The sequence below is a fragment of the Loxodonta africana genome, chromosome 2 (assembly GCF_030014295.1).
Source record: "Loxodonta africana isolate mLoxAfr1 chromosome 2, mLoxAfr1.hap2, whole genome shotgun sequence".
Classification (NCBI taxonomy): Eukaryota; Metazoa; Chordata; class Mammalia; order Proboscidea; family Elephantidae; genus Loxodonta; species Loxodonta africana.
Genome location: NC_087343.1, coordinates 66,214,010 through 66,221,114, shown reverse-complemented (window position 1 = coordinate 66,221,114; position 7,105 = coordinate 66,214,010). Strand labels below are relative to the sequence as shown.

Sequence of the window (7,105 nt, the reverse complement as noted above, 5' to 3'; positions counted from 1 at the left end):
ACAGATTGCCAGGCCTTTCTTTTGTGGTACCACTGGGTGGGTTTGAACCACCAACCTCTCAGTTAGCAGTCAAGTTAGTAATTAGTATGCCACCCAGGGATTGTACACTTAGATTAAACAAAGAGATATTAAAAACAATTATAGAACTAAGTCTTTTTAGTTATTTCATTCTAGAATGGGCTTCAGTACAACATCCAGTCCTTCTCAAGCCCCTCCCATTTTAATACAAGTGTTCGTTTTATGTTAAAATTGGATCATGCAATTTTCTCAAAAGTTTATGGAATGTTTGTGAAATAATTTTGTAAATTCCAAAGTGCTTACACAAATGTGGCTGAATCTCCCATACTAAAGTTTTCTGGGAACTGGGTAGTCCAGGACAGCAATTGCTTGGTGACTTTCTAGGAGTCATTTGTTGTTATTATTAGGTGTTGAAGAGTCAGTTCTAGCTTAGAGGACAAAACACTGCCTGGCCCTGTGACATCCTCATGATTGTTGTTACGATTGACCCTATCGTTGCACCACTGTGTCAGTCCATCTAGTTGAGGGTCTTCCTTTTTTTCACTGACCCTGTACTTTACACAGCGTGATGTCCTTCTCCAGGGACTGGCCCTTCCTAACAACATGTCCAAAGTATATGAGACAAAGTCTTGCCATCCTTGCTTCTAAGGAGCATTTTGGCTATACTTCTTCCAAAGCAGATTTGTTCGTTCTTTGGCAGTCCATGGTTTATTCAATATTCTTTGCCAACACACCATTATATATATAAAAAATAAAATAAAAACATCAATTATTCTTCAGTCCTCCTGATTCATTGTCCAGATTTTGCATGAATAAGAGACAGCTGAAACACCATGGCTTGGGTCAGGCGCATCTTAGTCCTTAGAATGACATCGTTGCTTTTTAACACTTTAAAGAGGTTTTTTCAGCAGATTCGCCCAATGCATCATTTGATTTCTTGGCTGCTGCTTCCACAGGCATTGATTGTAGATGCAAGTAAAATGAAATCCTTGACAACGTCAATATTTTCTCCATTTATCATGATGTTGCTTGTTGGTCCAGTTGTGAGAATTTTCGTTTTATGTTGAACTGTAATCCATACTGAAGGCTGTGGTCTTTGATCTTCATCAGTAAGTGCTTCAAGTCCTCTTCACTTTCAGCAAGCAGGGTTGTGTCATTTGAATATCTCGGGTTGTTAATGAGTCGTCCTCCAATCCTGATGCCCCATTCTTCTTCATATAGCCCAGCTTCTTGGATTATTTGCTCAGCATACAGATCGGATAAGTATGGTGAAGGGGTAGAACCCTGACACACACCTTTCCTAACTTTAAACTACGCAGTATCCCTTTGTTTTGTTTGAACAACTGCCTGTTGATCTATGTACAGATTTCTCATGAGCACAATTAGATATTCTGGAATTCCCATTCTTTGAAATGTTATCCATAATTTAGTCATTTAGAAGATCCCATTTCAACACCAAAAAATATTGTTCTTAAAATTGCATCACACCAAACAAGACTCACTTCTTTTCGGTATTCTCTTTGGATACTGTATAGCAGACGTTTGTCTTCCCAAAATTGTTCTCTTTCTTTCTTAGAACAACTCAGCAAAATAAAACTCTGGTTTATTGTTAGACAACACTGTTTCACACATACATCAAACAGGCCAAAAATAAATAGACAGATAGACAGATGAACAACTTCGTAGACCAACAAAAGGAAAAACAAACAAACAAAAAAACCTTTCATGGGCCTTTTTCACCATTTCATGTATACCAACTACTTATAGTACAGCTAAGTACACACACACAAAAAAAGTTACTGGAATTCTGGGAATAAGATTGTATTTGTTGTTGTTTTTGCTTTTTTTCACAGGGTTTATTTTTATTTTTTAAATCTCCTTTGAGATTATAATAAGCATGTTCACGTCACAAATAAAGTTACAAGTACGACACAGAATGCTCTGGAAAGCAGGCTTGGTCATTGAGATCATTAAAAATAACTGACTACTAACAGTATGTGCAAAAATACACAATGTAAATAAAAAATACAAATTTTCCTTTTAAAAGTACTTTTAAGGAAAAAAAACAGGATTTTGGAAGGTTTGGTTCTTTTTTCTACCTCTGTTGCAAATGCACATTGTGGTTTTGGTTCTGTGGTAGTGCAGCCTGTGGTGGGCTGGAGGGAGGGACTCTCTACTCCAAGGTGACCACATTTAGATTCTGAGACGGGAAGTGGAGGGTGATTAGGTGATGGTGCCCTTTTTTTTTTTTCTTTTAAATTTAACTTTTCTTTTTTTCTTTTAAATTTAACTTTTCTTTTTTTGCTGTCTAGTTATCCTCACTTGTCTTCTGCTTCTTAGTGTCGACACTGTCATTCTCATCAAGTTCAGCTGCCAGTTTGTCCAGTTGATGCCTCGGCCTCCTCACCTCTCCTCTTCCTCACCACTGCCTTCTTCCTCCTCCTTTTCCTCGGAGAACGTTCCTCCCCACCTTTTCCCTTTTCTCCTTCTACCTCACTGTCCACTTCCTGTTCCTCATTTTCTCCTTTAGCATTTCCATTAGCAGGTTTATCTCTTCCATCCTCCCCTTTGTCCACAACCTTCTTTTTGAAGTCCTTAGTGGTGATCTCAGAGCTGGTGTCCACAGCTGGTCTGATTTGATGAGCATGCAGGTGATTCATTGCAGCAGATTAAAAAAAAAAAAAAGTGCAAGTTCCAGGACTTAGGTGATTAAGCTTCCAGAATCCACACTGGTGGAGTTGGCTGCAGTGAGAGAGGAGCCAGACCTGGGAAGGATGCAAAGATGGCTTTTCAGAGCATCCAGTTTTCCTTCTTCGTTTATTAATAGATATCCCCTAAATTTTAGCAAGGCACATGGTTGCCTAGGAAAAAGGAAAAAAAAAAAAAAAAGATTATGTTTTACAGCTTTCCTTACTGCTGTGTGGAGCCCAAAAGGAGCCCTGGTAGCACCATGGTTAATTGCTGGGCTCCCAACGGAAAGGTAAGAAGGAACCCACCAGCCACCCACCAGCCGCCAGTGGGAGAAAGATATGGCAGTTTGCATCCTTAAATGTTAGAAAAAAAAAAAAAAAACGAAATCCATTGCCTTTGATTCTGACTCACATTGACCCTATTGGACAGAGTAGAACTGCCCCCATAGGGTTTCCAAGGAGTGGCTGGTGGGTTGGTACTCTGGACCTTTATGATTAGCAGCCGAGCTCTTAATCACTGTGCCGCCAGGGCTCCTTTTAAAGATTACGGCCTTGGAAACCCTGTGGAGTCTGTTCTACTCTGTCCTGTAGGGGAGCTATCAGTCCAAATTGACTCAATGACAACTGGTAATGGGTATGGAGCCATGTGGCTAGCAGGTATCTCATCTTTATGGCTGGGATATAAATGTGAGGGCATGAACTGTGGAAGCCACTTTCAACCAAAAGAATAACCATGAGATGAGATTTGCTCAATGTAAGAGAAAAAAAGATGCAGTGCTTTGGTGAGGAGTGTTAGGTCAGGAGCCAGAGCACCTAGTAGGTTCTAGTCACTTTGCTCACAGGGCATATGACTTTGAGCAAGTCACGCAGTTTCTCCAGCCTTTGAGCAAATCACGTAATTTCTCAAATCTTTCAGTGTCATCCTACACTGAATGATGACAATAAGAACTACTCTCATTATCATAGCGTTATTGTGGGGGCTAAATGATATCACTCACGTAGTAGCTATTTGAAAAGCATGAGTCATTTTAAAACTGCAGTAGGTCATGACTGATATAATTGTATGCAAAATAAATTTTATCCTGTTGAGTGAAAGCATATATTTTGATGAAGACATCTCGTAAGAGAAGCTTCAAGGCTTGCCTATTCAGGAGCTATGGTCTCAGCAGGAGAAATCATTTGTTTCGAAGCCTCAATTTTTAGTGGTCTCCTGGCAATCCTACCTGTCTCCCTGCAAAGGAAGGTTCCACTGTCATCAGCAACAGATGAATTTTCCAGTTTGACAACTTCGATGAAGAAAATCATTCCGTCAAGTACCAGGCAGATGTATAACAGCTATACCAGTATGTGACAGTTTGTCATGGTGGATGTTTATGTACCTGTATTTGTGAAGCTGAAATTGGAGACCCCAACTTTGAAAAGCTTAGTGACAGTTGTCTGTGATTCTGCTCACTGAATGTGTTCTAGTTTGATTTGAAATGACTCAATTCATCCTCCACATACCGGACAAGATCCTCACATTACCGATGTTCACAGAGGCTTCTCCTGAGCATGGCCTCCTAAGGCTGGACTCCTTACTTGACCTTCTGTATGTTTCACAGTGCAAAATTAGACATCATTTAATTTTGACCCATTCTTTTTTATCAGTATCACTGAAGTGTCACAAGGTAGCTTTTGAACTGTTCTTCAAGATCAAGTGTAAAGTTTATGGAGTGGGAAGGCATTGCGAAGGGTTTTACATGGCATGTAACGAGTCCAGGGAAGGCCCCTTAAAGTGGGAAATCCCAATGGCAAGTGCAAATTGAGAGTGGAGATCGTATCATATTGTGCCATATCGTATCATATCATATATCATATCATATCATGTGCATAAACCTAAGGATAAGACTTTAGCCAAGAGTACTTGCAATAGAATAAAAGGAATGAGAAACCAAAGTAACATCGTGACTGTCATATACCACTGCCATGGTCTTAAAACTAGGCAGAGGCTTGTAGAATCTTAGACTATAATATACATGATGTTTTCCTGAAATTTGGCACAGAAACAAGATTGTTGAAATACCTCATTACTCTAGCTGGACATATGCTAGAAGTGGCCTTCTGCTAACATCAGAGCATCTGGTAAATTGTTGACTTGCCTTGCTGACAATTACATCATTTAGAAGCAGAAGAGTTGAGGAAAATTTCTATTTGGTTCTGAATTCTGCCCAACAAAAAGGCTGGTGGTATGATAGAATGATAAAAACTTTGGCAAAAATTGACCATATCATCTTTAAATTGGTGATAGCAAAGGAAGATTCAGTAGCACGGTGTAGTCAGGGACGTATTCTAGAATTTATCAGAGGAGATTTGTATAAATTCAGAGAAATAAAATACATAATCTAGTAGTAGGTATATTTCAGGGTGTCCACCTCAGCCATAACCCATTTTTCTAGGAACTGCATCCATCAATGACCCTAGCTGAAGAGGTCAGCCTAGACATCTATGTTTGTACCCTGTACCCTGGATTAGGAATAACCTCTGACCGAAAGCCAACCAGTGGTCAGCTGTAAACTTTTAGTTGAATACTAGAGCCGAAAGATCTCAGGTTATCAGAGGTGGACTGTCTGACATAGTCGATCCCTGCTGAACTTATAGGGGAGCAGAGACTGGGAGTGAACCAGAGAAGTTCGTTTGTAAGGAGAAGAATGGAACAGATGAGCAATGAGGTGTAGAAATGAGAGAGGGGAGAAAGGAAAGTTGGAATACAGTGTTCAACAAGGATGGGATCTTTGTATGTTTTGCTTATTGATATAGGTGTATTATATGAATTGGTAAATATGTATTGATTAGGAAGGAGGGGAAGAGAGATCTCTCAGGACATCAGTTACTGACTTTGTAGTTCCAAGTTTCAGGCTCTAGGAGGTCCAACTGTGTTTTGCTTTATGCCCATAGGTGTCTGTGATTGCCAGGTGAGGTCTATCAATTACTGAGCTTGATTTTTTGTTTTAATTTGAGCTGGTTAGAGTGGGTCTTTGTCCTTTATAATGAAAGAATGTTGAGAATATAGTCTCGATTTTCATTTTAAGGCCCCTCCCCTTGATTCTCAGCTAACCAAATTCTCCTTGCATACTGTCCTCCATTACTTGGACTGGTGTTCCAGCAAGTCTGCTTCCAATAGGCAACCAATGGAAGTAATTTAAGCAAGTCATTCTTGGCAGCCAGTAGCCTAATCATAGTTCCTAAAATAAATTTCCCCATGCCTCTTCCTAATTGAGGTTCTGCTTCTCAGACAGGCATTCATATAATATCACCCTCCCAAGTCTTTGATCACACACTGTGTGTTTACTGAACTTATTTTTGAAGTCTTTCTGCATCTCAGATAGAACAATCCAGAAAACCACAATTCCCCCACTATAAGGTTTCAAAGTCCAAATGAGTCAGTTTATGTTAGTGACATCAGAGTCAGGCAACCCAGCATTCCTGGTTCAGAGCCCAGATGGGTATGTCATTCCATATATCATTAAAGAGTCCATATCCTTTCCTGGAATGTGGCAAGACGGGGAAGCATGTGTAATAACACTATTCTCCTAATCTTTTCACCAGACTCTTAAATTATGTTATTTGTTGATATCAAGCTTAAGGCTATTTTATTTTTAATGTGACAAACCTGGAAGTAATTGAACCTTTTATATTAGTCTTCTTACTATAGGCTAGAGGCTTCTATTCACTTAGAAAATACAAACCAAGAAATGGGCCTCAATTTCCACATCAGTAAATGGAGTATTGGCCTAATCGATCATCTCTGTTTCTTCCACTTCTGAATATTTTATACAATGCGTTGAAATCGAATAAGATTAAATAGAAAATGGAAAATAATGGAAGGTATAGCCCCAGAAGGTATAGTCGGCCATGATTGCAACCAGATGGATTTAATTTATTTGGGATGGAAACAGCCTGCCCACCAGAGGAAATGATGATTTTTTTCACGGGATCTTTTCAAAAAATTGAAGAAGTGACAAACTGAAATGTCTAATTCTAGACTCACAGTTTCTGAGATTTTGAAGCTAAAACAGATTTCAGGTCTCTGTCAACCCACACTGGGAAAACCAATGTAAAAAACGAACCTATTTGTGGTGTTATTGTTGTTAGGTGCTGTCGAGTTGGTTTCGACTAATAGTGATCCTATGTACAACAGAATGAAACACTTCTGGGTCCTTTCCCATCCTCACAATTCTTAATATGTTTGAACCCATTGTTGCAGCCACTCCGTCAGTCTATCTAACTGAGAGTTTTCCTCTTTTTCGATGACCCTCTACTTTATGAAGTATTATGTTCATCTCCAGGGACTGGTCCCTCCTGATAACATGTCAAAAGTACATAAGACGAAGTCTCACCATCCTTGCTTCTAAGGAGCA

General features: G+C 39.5%; 1 pseudogene; it reads right to left on the bottom strand.

Moving 5' to 3' along the window:
- Positions 1 to 1,790: 1,790 nt before the first annotated feature.
- On the bottom strand, positions 1,791 to 2,830 carry LOC100658281 (prothymosin alpha-like; annotated as a pseudogene).
- Positions 2,831 to 7,105: the final 4,275 nt, after the last annotated feature.